The sequence below is a fragment of the Poecilia mexicana genome, unplaced genomic scaffold (assembly GCF_051168715.1).
Source record: "Poecilia mexicana isolate PSO_F unplaced genomic scaffold, ASM5116871v1 scaffold_2, whole genome shotgun sequence".
Lineage (NCBI taxonomy): Eukaryota > Metazoa > Chordata > Actinopteri > Cyprinodontiformes > Poeciliidae > Poecilia > Poecilia mexicana.
Genome location: NW_028263371.1, coordinates 51,139,830 through 51,163,813, shown reverse-complemented (window position 1 = coordinate 51,163,813; position 23,984 = coordinate 51,139,830). Strand labels below are relative to the sequence as shown.

Below are 23,984 nucleotides of genomic sequence, written 5' to 3'. Positions count from 1 at the left end.
AAACACAAAGACATGAGTGATGTAACAATTTAACTGTGAATGTGTATTTATGGTGTAAGTAACTGATTCTGCATGAAAAGTGAGCACTATAGATTGAATGTAAATAGCTGAAAGTGTTGTGGTAAAATGCTCAAAGTCACATTTACATAACTACGTTCCAAACCAGGGAACAGATCACACTAAGGGTTCTTATGTCAGATGTCCATACTATACCAGTTTAAAATGTATCATTTTTAAATCGTTGTTCACTTGTAAATATAAGTTTGACGGAAGGAAGGAAGGATGCATGGACGTATGGACGGACGGACGGATGGATGGATGGATGCAGAAAAACACTTGGATCGACAAAGAAATATTTTTTTTCCCAGGAAGTTTTCTTTCCCTATTAATGCAGACCTGGAAAACACTTAAATCAACTTCCAGTTATCAAATGAAACCATTAAAGGTAGTAAATTAATAAGCTTCAAAGCCTTAAACACTATAAAAATTAGATCTACAACATCAAGGCCTTCGGGCCAAAAGCATTTTTATGATACACCATTAGTTCAATGCACACATTGCTTATAATCTGGAGGACATGCAGTTGTTGAATTGAGATGATGTAATGAGACAAAACCAGAACAAAAGGTGGACAGTGGCAAAAGCTCAGAGACAGACAGACAGAATGCTGGCAGCGGCTTTTCTGACATGAACAGAGAATGGGGTCATGAGTAGCCAGAGCCATTTTTCTCTACCATTATTTTAGCTCCTGTTAGTGCTCACCGGGGGCTTCTGAGAGCACCCAAGTGGAGTTCAGATTTAGCAGAACCAGTAAGGGCTCACTTGATACCCACTAACTATTCTCAAATGTCTTTCCACCTATTCTTCTATCACCCAGAGAGACACACTAAAAGTCTGCCGTTCAATCCGGCGAGCAGATAAAATCTGATCAGCGCTGCCCCCGAGGAGAAATTTCTAAAAGGTAGAGAAGAGAAAGCAGGATGAAGTTATTAAATGCTAGATCCCAACACCAGAACAAGTCCCGCCCACGGAAAAAAGAGTTTGCAAAGTTAGAAACAACTCAGCAGCTGAATGAAGATGTTGGAGCAAACCATCAGCTCATAATGCCGTATGACTGTTTTAAAGTGCACTTAAACACAACTGCAAATTTCTGTCAAAATCCACATGCAACATTCAAAAGGATGCCATTTGTCATTTCTTCAGATCTATTATTTATACAGTGGCTGAGTAGACACAAATGGACTGGCATACAACCGCATCACAACACAGTACGTGGTTTACAAGAGTGGAAAAAAGAGACAAACATGTCGGAAAAAAACAGCCAACAGATATAGAAAAAGAAAGAGTGATAAATGTGGCATTATTTAAATAAAATCTGACAGCTGTATGAATGTCATGTGGCAAGCAAATTAGTCATCGGTTTGTTCTTATTTTGTTTTTAATTAGAAATTTGTCAAAACAATAAAAAAAAAAAGGTGAATCTGTTACGATTTAGTGGCGTGGAGCTCACTTAAAGCCCTGCAGTAATGTCCTGCCAAACTCTTTCAACCAAGAATCCTTCTCCTTCACACAGAATACCTCTGGGACATCTGGAAACAAATTAACTTGCCTTGCCTTTTTTGGCTGGAACAAGCCAAGCAGCCCGCAACAGCCCAGCTACTGCCAACATAAAAATTGATGATGGCTCACCATTACTACATTGATGTTCTTCAAACATAACAGATTATTAAAAAAAAAAACACTAATATTCAAATAAGTTAGAATAACTGAATATTTTAAACACTTAGTATTGTCTTTGTGCTAAAATCTGATCAGCAATCATGGATGCAAAAGTGCTTCACGCAAGAGTCTACAACTCCATTCCACCTGTGCCAGTGTCCCACAACGACTGGATGTGTCCCTCCACCAACACACCTGAATCAAATGAATGATTAATGACCAGGCTCTCACAAAGCTTGCTGACATGCCAAGGAGGTAATTCAGCCTTTTGAATCAGGTGTGTTGGAACAAAGACGCATCCAAAATCCCCAGGACATTAGTACTTGAAGACTGGGGTTGCAGACTGCTGTTCGACTGAATTAAACTCAATGTCATGTTCAAGAACTTAGTTTAATATGTCATGGAGCCTTATCTTTCTGGAAGTATCCATCAGAAGATTGGTGCACTCTGGCAGTAAAGGGATAGACATGGTTTCCGAAAATAAGAAAATACCCCCCAAATAATTACTGACTTCTCTTCTATCTCGGTCATGGACTCGTTTGCTTCTACGTCTTTGTCTTCAACCAAATGAAAAGATCCAAAAACGACACTGGTCCTGTCATTCAGAGAGATACTCAGGTGAATTTTCAGTCATTGGGTGTACCAGAAATGGTCAAATAGTGCTCTCTTTGCCTCCCCATTCTGTGTCTAGAAGTAAGATGTAGAGGCAGCTGAAGAAACTGAACTGCAATGAGACTAAGTCCAAATGGTGTCAGCCCCAGGGTCTTGAAGTTCTGTGTGGACCAGCACCTCTTCAGCCTCCAGTCGGTACCAAAAAAAGCTTACCCATCAGTCCTGAGTAAGTCGAGACCTGTTGCACTGACATCCCGCATCATGACAGCCAACAGAATTCAGCCTGATTTGCTCTGTCAGAAACTCTAGAAGACACAGGTGGAGGCCTCAACAATCATCTGGGTCAATGACTACCTGACAAAAAAGACCACAGTTTGTGAGACTGAAGGAGTATTTGTCTAACCAGGTGGTCAGATGTTGAAGAGAACCACAGACTGGACTCTCTACATTCCTTTTCACTCTGCACAACTTAGCCCTGTCATCCAGAGAAGTACTCAGATGAATTTTCAGTCATCGGTGGTACAAGAGGTTAAGGAGTTGAGTACAGGAAGATGTTGGACCGTTTTGTGTCATGGTGTGGGAACAATCATCTTATCTTGAATGTGAACAAAAGGGATGATTGTAGATTTCAAAAGACATGGTGTTAGGTCAAACCTTATTTTCACCATGGCAGAAGAAGTGGAGGTGCTGGTGAAGTAAAAAACCCACCGTGTTCACCTGGACAGCAGGATAAAGTAGACTCTTAAGAAAGTTGTATAATATAATTTACAATTTCTGATCTCAACATCTGAATTTTTCAGCTGAAATCAAGACTTGTTGGACCAGGCATCATTTATCCAATCTATTATTGTCCTCTTTTGGTGAGCCTGTATGAACTGTAGCTTTTCTTTTGGATTTTAAGATTGTATAACCATTAGGGGTCGTCTTCTGCTGTTGCTGCAGCCCATCTGTCTCAAGAATCGACATGTTGTACATTCAGAGCTGATATTCTGCTTTTCTTGGTTGTAGCGAATGGTTATTTTAGATACTGTTTCAAGCCTGTTTCTGCTTTGACATCACCAAGGCATTTCTGTCCACATAATTGCTACTTACTGGATATTTTCTATTCTCCCAACCATTCTCTGTAAACCTCAAATATGCTTTTGTGTGAAAACCCTCAGTTATGTCTGAAAGCAACTGAATGTGTGCACCTAATAAAGTGGTTTATGAGTATATAGCACAACAAGTACCAGAAGATTTTACGCCCATATTGCTTAACTCCACTAAAAATGAGTGTAATTGCAGCCAAAGTTAAAAGAAAAACTTTGAAAGACCTTCAAAAAACTTGGACAAATACTGATCAGGGCCACTTAAAAAGATTACGTGAAAGTCTGGCTGCCTGGAAGCAAAGTACAAACAAACTTATTGGATAAGTGTGCCTTCTATTCATGGAATCTTAAAGTATTTACCCTTGAAATCAACCTTGACTTTCTGTAATATTTCACATAATGGGCAGCTGACGTATAGTCACCTGATGACCTTCTCTGCACTATGAACATTAATCCTAAAATAATGACTTTTGCTATTAAAAAACCAACATATTGGCAGCTGTCCTATTCAAGAGGTTTGGCTATGACTAAAGTGCCAGCCGACCAGCTGGGACATTTTGGCTGTGTGTGTGTGTTAGAAAGAAAGAGTGTGTGTCCGCATGTGTGCAGCAGTATGTCGATTTGGCAGTGTCGTTCCCCTTATTTCAGTCCTTACATAACGCAGATCATTCTAGAAAAATGTGACAGCAAAACTCATGCCGTGACGCAGTTGTGTTGCCACAGGGGGGAAGACGACATCACAACAGATTGGAAATGTTACTCACTCAATGGAGCCAATAAAACTCACACAAGCGCACACACTTGGACCATAACTCTCCCCAAACAGGGTGCTGAGACGACACATGAGCATTTCGAAATGGCTGCACCTGCTGCTGAGAAAATATCTGTTACTGTGTTTATTTAAAACGTAGAATTTGATCTTTTCACTCATGCAGGATTACTGTTCTCTATGAGGATTTGAGATTAAAGACAGTTTTAGGCTAAAGTCAAGGTCTGTAGTATTGGACCTCTCCTAATAAAATTTTATTGACTCTGCTAACCCCTACTCCACTCTCTGGTGGTTCGGCTAAGCTGATTTTATTTATGAAAGCTCAATCTCAATGCGACGTGACCAGCTGCACCAGAGGGAACCGCACTTTTTAAGCGAGACGCCCAACCCCAAAAACGGTAAAGCTGTCTGTTTCTATTTTTACATGGAAAGAAAAGGTTTACGAGAAACTGTATTTTGAGGAATCTCTGCAAACTGCAGTGCACCTCGTGTACACAGTGTTAGGGTCCACATCTGCCCTCAAATAGCTAAAATCTGCAAATACTCAAGACTCCCTCTCAAACTAGTTCAAACACCAAATACATACATAATATAATATCAGTAAAAACACAATAAAAGTCGTAGTAGCGCTAGATTGGCTGTTTTGTAAACACCAGCCAATAGCATTGCGTCTAGATATCTCAGCTTTCCATGCTGCATTTTTTTATAGTTAACATTCTCTACACACACAAAAAAAACTGAATAAGAAACTTTTACGCAAATTTAGAGTTATGTTTCCAAATAAAATTGTGAAGTGAAGAACACATGAATGCTGAACAATGAATACGCAGCAGTATACTGTATGCAGCACCATGTCCAAGGACAAGGAAGGTATTAAGTAAAAATAAAGGTTAAAAACAACTGTAAAATATTCCATCTCAGGTTTGACCAGTAGCAGTATTTTAAGTGGTACCTGCACGCCATTTTCTGATTTGGTTGGTGGGTAACTTGTGTGCCAAAAATACTGACATTTTGGTGAAAAACATGTTCAGACTGATCCAATGTCCATTAAAAAAAGATAAAGTAGCTGTGTGTGGTAATAAATCCTTTCAAAAGGCCATGATATTGTGATGCATCTAAAAAAAATCTGCCAGATTTTTTCCTTGCCAACTGTAGGAGGTTATTTCTTTCATTTGGCAAGCAAGCAGATAAACAGAGAAGCTGCTGCTTTTCTATCCTACTCACATGAACCGTGGGAGGGAGGCAAAAACCGAGAACGGCTTTTTTATGCATAAATCTATCCATTTTAATCTAGAAAGTCACACAAACTAACGAAAATGATAATATTTAGCTCAATCACAATGAGTGCAAATATTTATTCCATCTCGCATGTCATGGCTTATTTATTTTAGATTTTAATCTTCATTCTGGGTAAAAGATAAAGCAGAAAGGCCCCCGGTGGAACATCCCAGACCAGACGAGGTTTACCACAGCTCTGTCAACACGGCAGCGGCAGCAGCATCTGCGTAATCTATCTCGGCCCTCGCGTCAATTTGCCTGCGACTCCATTCTGCTCGACTGACTCTGTTCACAGAGTGAGAGGTTCGCCTTGTCGCGGTCGGGGGGGTTGCTGAGCTTGTAGAAAACCTGGAGTGCACATAAACAGCTCATGCATGCACTAAGTCTGATATACACGCTATTAATATTTAAAACCCTGCAGCTCAGTCCCTTATCGCTCCGTTTTCGCCTTGCTTCTGGTTCCCTTACTTCAGCTCTATACGATCCGTCTGGTTGGTAAAAAGCGCCACCTCAGTGAGGCCGTGATTCATTTTAGTATTAACTGCAACTCTCAGAATCTCAGCTGAAAATGCTTAATAGGGCGTCATTCTGATAAAGTGTTAGAAGTCATTTGCAGTAATCCATCCAGGGCATTTGGAAGTTGTTCATTTTTTACCGTTTAGCCAATATCCCCAAATACGGTTATGGTTTAGAAGAGTTTGCAAACAAGTTGGTCAGTCAGGATAAATACCGTCTGGAAGCAAAACTGAGACACCAGCTGGGAATCCTTGATGTCACCTTGTGACACATGGTGACATTCAGCGGTGAAAGCACTTCTTCCTATTTTAGAATCAAAAGTGTTCAAAGTATTTAAGAAAATAATCTTCAAAAACTGCAGACTGGTACTTGGGCAGATAGATGGATGGATTAGGACAATAGGAATCGAAATAAAGTCAGGAAATACTCATTGAGGATGAACGTCCGTGCAGCTTTTATAGAATTTCCTTCAGGCCACACAGTTCCTGTTCCCATCTAAAACAAACCTCTGCATTAAACATAAATGACTACAGGTCCAAACTTTTAACTGGCAATGCACATTTTAAACTTCTCTCAGTTTAAAGTGGTTGGAGCTGCAGTGGTCTGGCAGTCTGATTATGTAAGCTCTTTACATCAAGCCAGTGACCCGTTTCACCTCAACTACTTCTGGACTTATCAGGACAAGCAAACGTCCCATAATCTGTGTGAAATTATCATCTTAAATGCCTCAAACTACATAAAAAGAATGAAGTACCATAAAGGCTGCAGCACTGCTTTAAAAAAGGCATAAGCATGTTAGAAATCATTAACATAGAGGAATATGAGGCAATAGTGTGAAGTACAAACCTAAACAAACTGACAAATAGTTGTCTAATGTAGTTTACAGAGACAGTAACTCTTGACTGAAGCAATTTAATTTGAAAAAAAATAAAAACCCTAAACAGAGATAAGATTCAACAAGATGTAAAATTAGCTGTGAAAAGTTTAGATGCTAAAAAGGAATGGAGTTCCACAAAGCACTATCCTTAATCCCTCTCTTTTCATGTATTGCTGGGAAAACAATGACTGACAGAACTAAACCAGGGTGGCAACATAGATATATAGATATTTAACTCACCTGCAACATAGATATATAGATATAACTCAGCTGCAACTCCAACATCCTTAAACACAGTTTATTATTCTACAATATTTATTCTTACTGAAGATTATTGTTAACTTTGATACTATGAGCTAGCCTAGTTTTCATCCATCATTCTTTACAACCTTCTGTTGTACTTTTGCAACTTTATTTTTCCACAAAGGCTCTTATCTGCCATCCCTCTCTTAATTAAGGCTATTTTGTGTCCAAGCTTGATTTGCTTGGTTCACCAGTGAGTCTTGACGAATCAGGTATTTGGATGGATTAAGTTAAAATAAATACACACTCCTTAACAAATGCATATTCATTTTTCTTTATCACACATGCACTAATACACGCTTACTTGTGGCTAAGTCTGTAATTATAGCATGCCCATTAATCAGTGACAGCTGTAATTATACTAATTCCAGTGTGTAATCTGATCAAGGTGAGTAGGATCAAATTATAACATTTCCCTGTTGCAACACTCGCTGGGAAATTTAAGCAATCATGGCAGGGCCGAGGTTGCAAAGAAAATTGGTTTAGACCACAACAATCTGATTTGTCTCGGTATGGTAGCTGATTAGTGGGCTAAGCAATGAAATGTGTGTAAACTGCTTTCTCTGTACCCTGTAGGCTAATTTTGAAACAAAATACTTACTTACTAAAGCTGCTAATTTCCAGAAAGATGTTTTTTTTTCTTTCTGAGATAATAAAATGATAAATTTCTGGGTATTTCTTCATTGCTGACTTGATTTTTAAGTGATTAAATAATTAAATATTCAATGCTTCAAGTTATAACACATTTACATCAGAGTATTGGTGCATAGGCAGCCATTTGCTATGGGACATTCACTGATAGAGAACAAAAGATAGGAATTTTAAGTTTCGAGCTGGCTTCAAAAGTTAAGTTGAAGTAAAACCAACTGAACTTGAGGTCTAACATTCACATTTCATTCATGCGAGACAGGATGAAAAGGCCTAAAAAGACAAAAAGAAAATGTTTGAGTTTTGTTTTTGTCATTTTGGTCATAAGCCATAAGGGGGGGGATCAAATCTTTGGTACAAATAATTGTACCAAAGATTTCACATCAGTGTTAATTACATTATTATTTATGAATTTAACATGACCAAAAAGGTCCAGGCTAAAGTACCTATTGCTTGTTTCACTTATCCTCTTTAAAATATCTGTTTTGAACAGATTCTAAAGTCCAAAAACTACACATATGGAGAAAGCAGGAGAAAAACAGTACAACTGCCGGTTAATATTAAACTAAATAATAATAATAATAATAATAAAAACTTAATTTACACCAAATTCTTGTGGCACTTTACAGTTTTAAAATCTTCATGTATTAATTTTTGCATCAAAAAGTAGACCAAAGATGCACTCTTGTTACTGAAACAAATACTTTTTAAAATTCCTTCTGGTGTTTGCTTTTCTAAAGACGCATCTTCCTCTAAGTGTGTACTCGTTCTTTCTGGTATGGAGCTTCTTAACACAGTGTGGAAACAAATCAATTCTACACTAATGTTTTTCAGCAACAAAAAAAGAAAGCACCAAGTTCTGAAAACATGGGTCCATTTATTACATCAATAAATGGGCTGTTAGTCGTTGCATGGAGATCTGTCTTATTAAGTATTCTTATTGGCCTGCTTTGTATTACACAAATTGAATTAGTGATCCTGACAAGAAAGTCAAGGATCCAAACGAAAAATGAGGAACCAGATAATTGACCATCTGCACAAACATTTCTCAATCCTCCGGGGTCTAGTATTTAATCCTATCTAAATTTTTCCTTGCTATTTTCTAAACATGCACGTCTGTGTGCACTGCTGAGAGTAATACCAGGAACAATGAGATTGATTGATGGTTCTTTGTTACCACTGAGTGTTTCCAGAAGTATGAGCGACCGCGTCTGTAATTGTTGCATTAAGTCTGTCAGATCAAAATGGGCTGATCTGAGGTATGGTCTGAACCTGTTGTCATAATAAAGGCCTGATGGTGATTTGTAGTCACACGGGAAATGTAACAAATTAATGACTTATCGTGAAAACGTAGAAGACAGAGAGTCGACTACAAAATGTAGTTAATTTAAGTGATATATTGTACATGTTACTTTGCAAATTTGTTATACACAGGAAAAAAGACATGGAGAGTTGAATGACTAAATATCCCATCTCTTGTCTGGCTTTTATCTTAGATGCAGCATATCTTCTAATTTTCCAACATTTCAACGTTGGAACGGAGTAAAAAGCTCTGAGGTGCAATAACAGAGCTAAATATCGACTTGGTTTGACATTAAAAAAAACTGTTTCTTGTAACACAAACTTCTCTTTCCAATAAGCACCAGCTTTGCCGCTTCATTTTGTTCATTGGGATAACATCAGAAAAGTCCCTCTGGACTTTCTTTCCCAGAACATTTTTAACTACCCAGGCCATTCCTTTTCCAATGTTTCAACTGTGGGTCTGTCTGCTGACGCTGCTGATGCTGAGCAGATCCTTTTACTGCAATCTGCAGACACAGATCTCAGTAAACCACAACAATGCAGCTTTGAATATAATTAAAAATAGTAAAATATGAACAAAGAACTATTGCTTAAAAGCCCAGGAGTGACACATCAAACTGTGTGCAAACGGGTAACTTTGAGCTACATGAAAACCCAAATTTTCAACAATATACCTACAACAAATTGTTCTGTCACAGCAATTATACTTTATAAAACATAGAGTTACTCCCAAACTAGCAACTAACTTCAAATGAATTTAGCAACATTAGCAGCATCTTGTGCATGGCTGTTAATAACACACAATAAAAAGGGACTGTTATCACTTTAATTTGTAAGACAGACAGCAGATAAACGTAGTAAAATATTGAAACATTACTAGTTTAAATCTTGAAAAGAAAGTGCTTCTACAGCAGAAATGAATGTTTTATTTAATTTGTTTAGTTAATATTTACACTAAGATGGCCTGATTTTATTAAAGTACAGTGGACCTTTGTTTATTTGCAAAATCTTCTGAGCAACATAACACCTTATTTATAGAAAATATGCCTATTCATGAATCTTTCCGTAGCACACATCTAAAAAATATTCAAAAGAAAATACAGCTTGGGAAGCTGAAATGCCCAGGCATAATAATACTCTGGTTTCTGCTCTGGTCCTGAAGTGGAACCTATGGAAAGAAACAACTAGCACAGAAAAATGCTTTAGTTCCTGGAATACTTCCCTGTAGTGGAAAACACAACTGAACAGAAAGGTTTCATAGATGTGTCTAAAAAAAATGGGAACAATTTGTGTCGCTGGGACATATAACTGGCCACAAAGTTTCTAAATATTAAATAAAATATTGGTTCTTAATTCATCAATTAAACAGCTCAAACAAAGAACTAGACTGAAACTGAGTGACAAAGCAGCCAAAATCCAAAGAAAGAAACTTCTTCAAGTTTTCTGAAACTTGAAGAACCACCAAGCAGAAGAACTCAGATGCAAAATGAGGAAATGAGCAATGACTCAAGACTGTTCCACAGAAATGTTATTGCATCAAATAAAGCCATGTAGGTTGGAACTTGTACAGGCAGTCAACTCTAAATATTACCCACGTAAAAGAAATACTGGCAACAATATGAGACCACGCAGACATGTAGTAACAGTCACACTCTAGCAGATACTGATTAATCAAAACACCACATCTGTATTATCACACCCACACCGACTTTATACACAGCGTGTCAGAACTGAACGTTATTACTGAGCTCAATATTTATCCCAGAAGTACACAGAGCTGATGTTTGAGTAAAGAACCCCTTCCATTGTGAAAACAAGAAGCTCAATCACTGTACAAAGTCCTAACTGCAGTACGTACAGTGGAAAACACATGTCACCGAAACACAAAGCAGACCAGCTCTGCAGGGTCGGGAGTGCACTATCAGCAGCAGCAGCTGCCGTTTCAGACCTGCCTCAATGATCACGTTGTTTTTGCATCTGGTCACCGCTCCCACTCGCGGCTTTCCAAAACAAACAGGGGCTTTGATACGGGACCCGTCCATCTCCCGTCTGGTCGCAGCCGAGGACGGCGTGCAAGCACATGCCCGTCCGCAAGAATGACAGCTTGCTGAAGATGAAAATACACGGAGAAAGTGAGAAACAGATCGACGCGGTGTGGGTGCAAAGTGTGAAAGAATGCAAGTGCTCTCCATGTGGATTCCACTCATAGAAATATATGTTAATCACTGTGTTATATTTTGAATCGCTGCGTTCATTAAGATCACAGGGAGCATATGCCGTTAGAGCATCTGATGAGAGGAGAGCCAAAACAGAGAGCTGCAATTATTCATGAATAAGTAAAAGGGGATTCATTTTAACACAGACCATGATGCACTCAAAGAGAATGTCCTAATGTCCTCAAGCAAAATCTTTGGGCTGAATTCAAAAAGATCTTTCCTCTTCCTCAAATAAATCAGCTGGCACATACCTTATAAAATGCTCTGGTCAGGATAATTAGCACAAAGTCCTGAGAAACTTCTCATTGTGAAAATACATGTAGGTTAAAAGGACCCCAATAACTTGTCGCCATTCCTGATGTTCAAAGTTCTCTACAGAATCATTGCCATATTGTGCTGCTGGTGTTTTGTGCTGCAAATCATTTCATTTAGGAGATTGTGTAACTTCTTTTCTTCTACAATCAGCTCTAGGAGCTCCTTGTAAGATCTTTTATGTAAAGCAAAATGTGTTTCAATACTTTCACTTTTTAGATTGTAAATATAATTTTTATGAGAACCTTCACATTGCATTCAACAAATGCAATGTATTCTTGAGCCAAAAGTGAAGCTTCAGAGTCATGTCACCCAGTTGAAACCACATTTCTAACCAATGCCCTGCCAAGTAGCTTCCTGTTAAAACTTCCTCCTCTTCACCACTGGTATCCAAACATTGTAAAGTTGAAAATACCACAAAATCCAACATCTTTTTCAAATAAAGTTTAAAGAAATGTTTGCAAAATTATTTTTTGGTTTTCTGTTTAACAAAGTAAACGGGTCATAGTTTAATTATATGAACCAATTAGTTTGATTTTTTTGTAGAAAAGATGTTATGAGTTTCTGTGGCATAAAAAGGGTTTGCTCTGCTGCAGGGTGAGTCAGACTCATCACCTTGTTGGTGTACAGTAAATGCAAAATGACGCTAAATCTGGTGTGGTAGGATTCCTGCTTTTCTTACTGTACTGTAAGCAAATCTATTACTAGAATGGTGAGTTTTTAATAGAGATATTAATCAACTTTAAAAGACTTCAGAAAGGATATTTATCTATTTGAGCTCTAAATGATCAAATAAGTACCTCTATTTGGCCAAACTAGATCAGACAGACACTGAGTGAGAGATTTTAAATTGACCTAAGTCAATGTGCTTGTCAGATAATAACCATAAATAGCAACCATAAAAATGCTGAAGTCCAAAGTACATTCAAATTCATTTACACACCAATTCTGAAAATTTGATATAGAAACCTATTTAAAGTAGTTGTGGTTCTGATCCCTATTTGGTCCAATGAACTCTCATGAAGCAGAACTCAAAAAATCCCTCAACAAAAAAAATTAACCTACTTCGCAATTTCCTGCTGGCTGATATCATTTATTGGAGTCATATACTTAACCAGGTTTCCTTAGTAGTATCTTTAAATCATCTGTTCTCAAAGCAGGTCTGAAGCATACCCCAGGTGGGTGTAAACTGACTCATAGTGGGGATAAAGCGTCCCATGGCAAACGGCTGCTTTTTGTTATAAAACACACTGTGTTTGTTCTGCATTTCCTTTTACACAGCCTTAGAATTACATTTTCGATCCATCCATGTAGTTCTTTAACCAGTTCTGGCAGAAACATTTTTTTTCACTGAATTCCTACCCCATTAAATCCAACAATCATCCTCTGTGTCACGTTTCAAGAAAAGATCACGATAAAAGCGGTTTCATCTTCAAAAGCAACCTTTAAAATAAAACAGGATTTTTATAGCTGCTTCAATCAAATAGGTTTCCTGAAGAAGATAGCAGCTTTTTCAAGTCAAATAGTTTAAGGGAGCAAATCCTTGAAAATGCTCAGTTAAGTGAGCCAATTACTAAACTAAGTACTTTCATAGTGAGAGTTGCTGGAGCAAAAGGTCAATTTAAAATCTCTCAGTGTCTGTCTGATCTAGTTTGGCCAAATAGAGGTACTTATTTGATCATTTAGAACTCAAATAGATAAATATCCTTTCTGAAGTCTTTTAAAGTTGATTAATATCTCTATTAAAAACTGACCATTCTAGTAAATAAGATTTGCTTACAGTCCAGTAAGAAAAGCAGGAATCCTACCAGACCAGATTTAGCGTCATTTTGCATTTACTGTACACCAACAAGGTGATGAGTCTGACTCACCCTGCAGCAAAGCAAACCCTTCCAAAAAAATGCAGCGTCAAGGTCTTTCTATGACGTCTGCACAACAACACGCCATCCTGAAATATGGTTCCCAGCTGCTGCACCAAAGGTCAGTCTTCTAGCAGGTCCCATTTTTACTGCTGCACTTCTCAGATGTACAGAAAATCTCCAAGGACATGACAGTGATGAAATATGGCCAGCCTAGTTACTTTTGGCAATGCGATTAAATCTTCTCATGCAGCGTTCTTGCAGCACCAAGAAGAAAAACACGTATATATATTAGTAAGGGTCGTATGGCTGCACAAGTCCCATACTTAAACACCTGCAAAAAAAATGTTGACACCTAAAGGTGCCATGTAGTTGTTATCACAGTCCCTAAAAGTCCAGATGAAGATTGCCAGTGCAAATTCTTTTGCATTTCTCCTAAATAACTTCTCTTCTCCAAAATATTTCTAAAACCTACACTTTCTGGGTTTGTACTTAAGCAGAGCAAAAGTTTTAGACCTTTAGGCTTTTTCAATGTTTACATGTTAGGCAAAACTTTAAGGTATGTCCTCACCAAAGAAAGTGGCTAGAACCATGGATAGTCAGCCAAATAGGAAGTCATTCAAGGTTTAAACATCTGCAACCAAATTCAAGAGACTTGAAAGAAAGAAGAAATTGTTCCCTCTAGCTTCCAAAACTGAACCTCACCCAACAGTCGCGACCTTTGTAAAAATGCTGGGAGACAAGTCACTTAGGCCCGAATCCCATTTCCCAGAGGTACCCTTGCGCCCACGCCCAATGCCTACATCTCTTGGCACTGAACTCAAGAAGCAGTTAGGGTATTTAACAGTGACAAAGGATACTCCTAAAAGAAGCCACTGCTTCATTAGATATCACTCACTCTTGTTACAAATGTTTCCCAGGCTAAAACAAGAAATTGGACCAATCCCTCATAAATCTTGGGTATTTTTTTAGAGTTTTTGTTTCTTGTCGGACATCTAATATGTTGCAATGAGTTGTCTAAAGAATCAGATCCATGGGAGATTATGCAAATAAGGAAAAATGAAAATTGTACCTTAATCAAGCATATCAAACTAGACATTACACAGGATGTTAGGGTTGGACAGACATTGTAGAAAATGTGTAATGGTTTTAGAAAAGATCAAAAAACATTGAACTCACAAACATGTTTTCATACATCAATGTGCAGAAAGGTAGGTCAGTTGGGATTTAGTATATTGCCCAGGGGAACGACAGAATGATAGGAGGATGCTGGGATCAAACCACAACCTGTGATTGTGAGAAAGCTTCTCTTCTCACAGAGTTATTGCCTCATGTTGTTTCACAAAGTGATTATTTTAATTAAATAAAAAGCTTTATTCAGCTGTAAACCATTCTCTTAACCTATTTTATTGTATGTAACAGAATTGAATGTACCTTTAAATTCTCCACTCACTGGTAGTGCATCGAGGTGCATATATTGAAAGCCACAAAGCAGAGATACCCAGCCCAAAGAATGAGGAGATCTCAGAGGTATCGCCATAGAAACGGTTAGGATGAATGACAATAATCTTAGAGAGTCAACAGCAGAAACTGCTAGAACCATAGGAAGTCAAGACAAAGTTCACTTAATTCTGTTCTTAAAGGAAGTCATGCTTTTATGAAAAAGAGAGTAGAAGATATTAAATAGTGTGCATTAAGTGGTAGTCTACCCTGCTAAAAGCTATTCTAGGACTCTTAGTTTTTCATTGCCTGATTTGATTTTTGGTGCTCTGTGTATTTATGACAGCAAACTGTGAAATATGTCCAGCGTTTCTTTTTCTATCCTGTGATTCGGTCACTCTGCACACCCCCGGCTGACTGAATTGTCCATAAAAATACACCGCCGCGGCGTTAGCGCCTGTCAAACGCTCATCTTTCTAACCTCGCAGCGGCTCGTTGTATTTTAGCAGGATGAGTTGTGGCCATCCTGCCAACAGTGCACTAAATATTCATTAGGATAATGGAGGAGAGGTGCAGGCTGGAGGGCATGAGTACTCCTCAACAGCCAGGCAGCAGGAACTTTGCTGCCATAAAAACCCACACAGAACAGGGCGCTGGCATTGTTTAAAAATAACAGCAGCTGGGATTTGAGTGTCTGCATGCACGCAAATGTGTTCTTTTTTTTTTTCCTCCTTTTAATTAGCACTGGAGAGCGAGCAAATGTGTGTGCATGCTACCAGTTTGTGTTAAAAGAGGAGTGATAGTTGTGGTCTAAGCGAAGCTGGGGTTTTTTCAGGCAGAGCAGATGACAATGTCTTTTTTTCCACCTTTCCTCAGGGAGAAATAACAGCGCCCCCGGGTGCGAGTCGCACTCATCGGGGTCTTCTCAAGGCGGTCCTGCTCTACCTGACAGTTCACTGCCCACACTACCCAGCAGGACTGTTTAGGAATCACACCAGGAGGACAATAAATGTCTCCTTGTGTCAATAAGACCAGCTGTTCCATCTGAGCCACTGCTGGCTCTCAATGCAAACAGGGACTACTTTATTAAACCAAAGAAAAATTTAGCTTTATTGTCCTCAAGTGTCAACACAATGATAATCCTGGAGGCCAAGAGCTCACTGTGTAGTCTCTAGCATGAATCAAATCCCAAACAAGGCACCAGTAATGTTCCAAAATACAACTTGGCTGCAGCTTTTATGACATCAAACCCTCCTCATCTGGTAGCTTTGTACAGGCACGGACAAATATTTTAACAGAAACGCTTTAAATCTTTTTGACGCTTCAGTTTTCCTGGTGAAAAGTCATCACTACTGTGCAACGAGAGTTGATGTGCATAATTTGTTTTTGCAAAGATCTTCAGTGGCTAAAAATAGAAGAACGTAATCAGCATAGTAAAATGTTTTCTATAAAACAGGGTTGATGAAATGATAAATGGACTGAACTTATAAAGCGCTTTCCCAGTGACACGGACCACTCCAAGCATTTTGCACTAGAGCCACATTTACACTTTGGCATGGGTTAAGTGCACTACCCAGGGACACATCAACATGTGACAGGACAAAGCTGGAACCAAACCTAAAATCATCCAATTGTAAGACAACTTCTCTACAAAAAGCAGGAAGACAGAACACATCACTGCAGTTCTACCCGGTCGCTCAGAGAAAAGACTTTAAAATACATTTGTTAGTTTATATGTCACTGAATGGCTCGGCCCTCCAGACCATCCAGGTCTTCTGGTTCTAGCTTACTTTGCATCCCTAAAACCAGAAACAAACATGGAGAAGTTTTTATGCTCCTCTATTCAGGAACAAACTTCCGGAAAACTGCAAAACTGCTGAAACACTGACTTCATTTAAAGTAAGTCATTTCCTTTAAGAAATAACTGAAAATCTTTAATTTTAGGTTGTTTTCCAACTTCCCATAACTTTAATGTATTTTTCCACTGCAATGTAATGTTTTGGGGGATTTTGGCAAAAAGACATTTCAGTCTTTTGCTAAACAAATAAACTTGACTTGCCTAAATATGAGCAAGAAGCATCTTCTTCAAAAGTGAGCTGAAGATGTTTAAACTATGGGCAACAATGAAAATGAAGCCACATCTGTCCAAGATAAACATTAAGAACAGACTGCAACTCAGCAGAAAGAACAAGGATGGACAGTTTGGTGCAAAGTTTTTTTTTTTCTCTGATGAATCCGCCTTCAGATTGTTTGTGACACATGGAAAATCATTTGTCCAACAAAGAAAAGCTACCATCAGGTCTTAGTTGTGTTGACAGTGAAGCATCCTGATACAACCCATGTGTGGGGTGGTTTCTAGTTCAAGGAAGGAGGCTTAGTCACAGTTCTGCCCAACAAACACCGCCACAGATAAAGACTGGGATCAAAGCAGTCAAAAAGCAGATTAATCCAAAACCCATGCACAGTTTGGTGATGATCTGCTTATTTTAATCCATGATGGAGCACAAAGTCCCAAGACGAGCATGTAAAGTGATTCAAAGATCCGACAATAAAATTCTGGACCCAGGCTGAGATGAGTTCTCAAACAGCAGGAGGGGGAACCAGAAGCCAAGTTATTGTGATTAAAACCAAGCAGAAGATATAAATCTACCCAAAATTCAGAGGTTTTCTTACCCTGCTAGAGTTTGTTTTTCTTCTGGATTGTTGGAGAATAACAGCAAACAGCATCCTCAGATTTACTCCCTCAGACTTTTAAAACTTCTCAACAACATTTTTTTTTGTGTGTTGTGTTTTTGCTTTTTCCATGACCCAAGCAGTTTGAGTTTGATTTGGCAACCGCACCACAAAGTGACATGTGGTCAGTTTTTTATGCTGTGCACACATTTATTTCCATCCCTCCTCCACTTTAAACACTCCGACACAAACTAGCAAATGTTTTGACACATTGGCACATGGAAGACTTGGGGTGGGGGGAAAATAGACAAACGGGGATGGAGGGAGACGGCAGCATCCCTTGATAGTTGAGCCGCCCCTAAAAATAGCCACACCGGTGGGAGACGCTGTGAGACGAGTTGTTCCACTCAGAAACACAATGCATGGAAAAAATGGAGCGAAAAATGCATCCATTAAGTCCACTGCAAGACTAAACACAGAGAGGAGATGAGATGTTGTTTTTAAAAGTGTTCATTCCCCCCCTTTGAACTTTTTCACAATTTTTTTCACAATAAAACCACAAACTTTAAAGTATAGACTCTGACCAATCCTGTTCAAAGCTCAGTGAGGTTCTTCTCCAGTTTGTGGAATCGCTGGCGGATTAGTTTATATGTCAGTAATTGATTATTTCATTATTTATTGTTCTTCTTTTTATTGTTCTTGTTTTGTCTGTTTATGGACCATAATCGTGTCTAAATAAAGAGGATTGATTGATTGATTGATCTATTTTATTAAGATTTTATGTAGTGTAGATACAGTGTAGTGCATCTTTACGAAATAGCATTAAGCAATTGACTGCAAAATAACTTAAAACAGGCCTGACAATTTCCGTTTTAATATTCTTTTTAAGGGTAATTCTGTTTACAGGTACAACATAATCCATTTTGTTTGCCGTTTCAAATAAAATGTTTTTATTTCCATTTTATTTATTGTTTTTGGTTGTTTTATTTTGGATATTAAAAATGTCTTCGAGTTCCAATGCTAACCGTTTTTTTTTATTTTTTTTTTTTACAAGATTTAAGTTTATTGGTCTTTGACCAATTTATTGGATGAACTTGCATTTTTAGTCCATTATCATTATGTTACTTGAAAATGATCTCAAAACGACACATTATTGTCATTTATCTCAACAGTTACAGTGATAATTCATCAACCACCAGATGTTGTTATTGTGACAAGCCTAGACACTTGGTTTCAAATCAGGGTTAGGTTCAAGAGAAACATCTAAGCTTTGAATGTTTGAAAAAGCTCCAATCAGTCCATCATCCTAAAATGGAAAGAGGATGACACAAACCTATAACTTCCCATTTCCTGCAGGATAAAAGAACATATTTATGTGCTGAAATGGCCAAGTCAAAGTCCAGTCCTAAAACCAATTGAGAATCTGTGATTTGAATGACTTGAATGTTGACAGACACTCTCCACCCAACCTGACTGAATTTGTGTTATTTTGCTATGAATGACAGACAAAAACATCTCTATATTGATGTATAAGTTGATACAGGCTAACCACCAAAGGAGACTCCACAACACAAGTGTCAAACTCAAGGCCTGAAGGCCAAAAACAGCCCGCTAGAAAGACACAGATGTTTTGTTGCAATGTGCAAAAATAAGAAAATGTTCAAAGTGTATGAATACTTTTGCAAAGCAGCGTATAAATTACAGCTTCTTGGAAATGAAGTCCCTTAACAGATAAAAAAAGACAAGGTTAAATGCTTTAAGGGACAAATTTGCCTTCCATTCTGTCCGTATGAACTGGACTGGAGTCAGCGTTGTGGTTGGTACATGCAGCCAGGAATCTATCCATCCAGAGATTTCATGGCATGATGTCTTGGAGTAAATGTTTGAAATATGACAGGTTTGAACTCACCGTTCCAGTGAGTAGTCAGCGGTGAAACTGCCAACTTTATCTTCTGAGTTCTGTCCTATTTACACCACACACCGCACCTAAAGAGAAGAGAGAAGACATCATTTAAAATATGTTCAGTTCTTTTAGTAATACACAACAACCACATAAGGAATGAAGGCAGAATAAAAACCTTATTTTTGACATTTTGTTCTGGGAATCCATGAAAAAAAAAAAAAAAATCAACCTGGAACAGAACAAATCAGGAACACAATTCTCTTCAGGCAGCCAGTAAGACGCCACAGATCACCGCAGTGTTGTGCGAAGGAACCCCGCTGACCCTGCCGCAAGTAGCATGACCGACCAGCAGCAACATCACAACGCGACGGCGCTAAGAAAGACTGACAGCAGGAAGCCAAGATATCTGAGGGGTGTGGGAAAGGGAAGCAGATGCTGCCCTATTGTCCGCTCACATCAGTAATGTGACTCCATTGTCACGGGAAAAGCAACACGGGAGCGTCTTGGCAACAAGGATGAGGAGGTGACACTGGCAAGGTTTAGCAAGGTCTTGGATGAGTGGCAGGTTTCGAAACAAATTACGATCAAGAAACACATCCCTCACTGCCAACGTAACCAGTCCTGCAGTGACAAACAGTGAAAAGAGCAGAACACTGAGGTCCAGCCAACAGACTCGCATTTCTGGTACTGAGAAGCAAATTCCATGTGAGGCAAAACTAATTACTGCACCAAAAAAACTTCAGTTGGTTGGTTTACTAGTACAGCTTTTAAGTAGAGTCCACGTTTCCACAGGACAGAGGTCAAAAAGTGGTTCAGTCAGTTTTCATGTTCGTTTGGGATATTTGTACAGCTGGATCTCCCATCTGTGTCCGGTTTTCAAACATCTACCTCAATATTTAAATTCCAAGAGCCACTTTTGCTCCCGGTGCTACAAAATAAAATGTGTCTAGACCCGCAAAATAAGACAGATTTTATTAGTATGTACCAGAGACGTTCACCAGTCATTTGATCTCAACTCTTTGATCTCAAGTCCAAGTCAAGACTCAAATATTTGAGTGACGTATCTATACTGGAATGCTTGGTGAACTTTCTAACTGAGCATTTATGTATATTACTTATTGCAATAAGTTTTTAATGATAATTTTGATTTATTATTGTCTCTATAAACTCCAATTAATGATGGCAAAAAAGTCATCAAAACTGTCTGAATTCTTATTTTTTACAATTTTCTCCATTGCTTGTTCAATCAGGGTATTAATACATTTGAAATTGTGTCACTTTTTTATTTGACAAAAAAGAACATTTATGATTGTTGTGCCATGCAGTCACAGGGTTATGGTTAAGTAAAAAAGCAGTCATAAATAATTCTTACTGTCACTTTTATTATTGGAATAGTACAGCTAAATATTGTGATAAAACTTCAGGTTCATATCGCCAAATTTTTCCAACTGGAATAACAATTTCAACTTCTGACTGTAAGGTAAGGTAATTTTATTTATGTACCACATTTTCAGCAACAAGGCAATTCAAAATGCTTTACATGAATTAAAAGGAAAACAAAATAAGAAACCAAAGGGAAGAGCAAAAGAAGAAAAAGAATCTAATAATGTTGATCCAAAGTAAATAAACTAGATACTCCTGTTCAGGGTTGTTATAAGTACAAGTATCCACCCTCTGGTCTAAGCACTGTAATGTTCTAACATGTGACATTCATCTAACGATGAGTATCTAAAACACCTGCCTGCTTCCTCCAGCAGGAGAATTCAACTGAGCACCATGAAAATCCAGATCTGTCTCAACATCCCGTCCGAAAAGAAAGTAACTTCCCTTCTTAATTTACTGCCTTCTACTCAACCTTCTAGGGTTACCATGAAGTGAATGACTAGGGAACCATTCCGATATGTTCTACTCAAGAAACGTGGCAAAAATTCAGACTCTGAAACGCTTTTCTATATCAATCCGATCAGACATTAATGGCATTCTGCACATCCTGCAGAAACCCTCAGAAGTCCTATCCCACAATCCTCACTGCCCACAGGATCCGTTGCCAACAACCCATCTGCAGAAACCACGGGACACGGTATGCCTTGCTGGTTCAGGGTTGTTATGACAGAAATATATACAATTTTAGCCATGAGATTTTAATGCTGCTGCTGATTGTTGAATCGGAGATAATGGAACCGGATAATGTAAAAAAAAAAGAGTTCATTAAACAAACTCTTAAAGACAGTGTGTCCATTAAAAAGAAAACATCTTGTGGACTCAGGACATATGGTATCATCATGGACAGATGGGCGACTTGGTGGGATGGAGAAAGACAGAAAAAACTCCCTCTACTCCTTCCTTCAACATCTTAGGTGAATATTCGCTTCATTTGTATTCTATCCATCCACCAAGGTGCCTTACATGTCTCTGAGCTGCCAAGAGGACTTCTTGAACTGGAGCAACCTTTCTTCAGAATGCTTAAAAACAAAGTAACACCTTTTTTGTACTTATGCCTACACCTGGCTTGGTTGCACACACTATACCCACAAAAACAACCTAAAATGACAAATATTCCAAGTTCGAATATGCAAAATAAAGCACAAGAAAACAGGCAATGTCATAACCAGAACCCTCTGTGTTCAGCATTTCCTTTTTGTTTTGTTTGTAGGGTCTTCTCGAAGATAAAGGGAGTGTAAAGCGATGGGGAGGAGGAATGTGAATGTACATGTACTTATACCAAACCGTGGCAGGAAAAGCATCACTCACAGGTTCAACGCAACACTCATTTAAGCTTAAATTTAAAGCACTCCACACCAAAGTGATGCATCAAAGACTGGTAATAATAGCACACAGGTGGAATGTCCACTTCTGTACAGGGGATTCAGGTTTTCTGGTGATTGAGCAACAGTGAAGAAGTGGAGGAATATTTACAAAGCCTGATCATGCAGTAAGATGGGTATGGCAAGTAATTTGTGTATTTATTCTCTCTCTGATGTCAGAAGTTATCAGCTTTTAATTTGAGCTTCTCATCAATGGTTTGCAAGGTCAACACCAGTAAATAAATGCCATTTAGTTACCAACAGGCACCACCTATTTATTTATTTGATTCTGAATTGCTTTTTCACTTGCAGCGAGTTAAGTCCAAATTAAAATGTTCCTAATTTTTTTTTTTTTTTTTTCACAAAAAAATTCAAGACTTAATTGGACGTAATTGTGGATTCTGGTACTGGTACTGTTTTGAATTTTAGACCCACTTCAAAAAGCAAAAGCAACTTAAAACAGCCCCTCCATGGCCCAAATTCATACCCCCCATTTATTCAGTAAGTCCTTGTGGATAAAATGTAAAATCATGGCGTATTTTGGCAAATCAAAGATAAAGTATGCCAAATTAATAGAAGTTAAACATTACTAGAATTACAAAAATGAAGGAATCAAAAAAGTCTGGAAAATAAGATTTCTCCATTCGGTATTTTTGTCCATATTTACCCACACAAGAAAACGATAACATCCACTTTTCCAGACTGAGTAGAAACCCTGAGATTAATTATCACCATGGCTCATTATTAATATTTCTTTGTCTTTTTATAACAACCTGTCAATTTTTGACATACCAGTAGTAAAATCTGAAATGCACCCTTTGGTTTTAACTACAAGGAGATAAATTCTGCTTTGCTGTAAAATCCGTGTTAACTTATGGCCCCCTCAGTAAGGGTAGGTTGTTACTCATTCTGTAAGAGGCATTTTATGTTTTAAGAAGTACAAAAAATTATAGTGTTTGGCATTCAGGTTTGTATCTTTTTCTTAACATACCCAAATCAAATCCTCATCCAAAACCAAGGCACCTACTACCAGTCCGGTTTATTACGCTTTAATTGAACTCCAGTTTGTTTGTCTGGAAAGTCTGGTTCACTTGAGGAGCGGTGAATGCAACGTTGAGCTCTGGTCAGCCTGAAACCTAGGCTTTAGTTTGGTTGAACTAGTGAACTCTACCACGTCCCAAATGCGTATGTGGACGCAAGTGAACCGCAGAGGAAGGGGAACACAATGCAGGACATTCTGGGTAAAATACAACCAAAACTAACCCTCGTGTCTAGCAGTAGAGGGATAAATAGCTTGTGGTGTTTTGCCAAAGACTAAAAATAAATCCTACAACTACTAAAATCTGACACTTGTCCATTGTGTTTACTTTTTTGTGAAAAAGGAAGTTGCGCTTGGTGTCTTCTTCTGAGGTTTTTGTGTTGTTTCTTTTAGTGGTTCTTGGTGCAGCGCCACCACAAGCGAGGGGTGAACAGGTTTTTCAAGGGGCTCAGATTCTTTGACACAATGCAGTGTGAAAGCAAACAGCACCAGCTGAACAAATGTTGTAATTTTGGTTCCCAATCGAAGCGAATCTACTGGACTATGAGGTGTGAAAACACCCTACGGGTGAAGAAAGATCAACAGCTCTGGATTAAACCGTGTCATCCGTGTCCTCCATGTACAAA

The 23,984-nt window shown here is 38.4% G+C and overlaps 1 protein-coding gene across 3 annotated transcripts in view; it reads right to left on the bottom strand.

Annotated features, from left to right (window-relative positions):
- The window catches only part of adarb1b (adenosine deaminase RNA specific B1b), a 129,155-nt gene that overhangs the window by 68,015 nt on the left and 37,156 nt on the right, over positions 1-23,984 (bottom strand). For 2 of the 3 annotated variants that reach the window (XM_088002352.1, XM_088002357.1), the window contains exon 2: positions 19,522-19,598. The gene's annotated coding sequence lies outside the window, so the exon portion shown is untranslated. Of the gene's footprint in view, positions 1-19,521; positions 19,936-23,984 lie in introns of those variants that run through there. The other variant, XM_088002354.1, reaches the window with a different exon arrangement.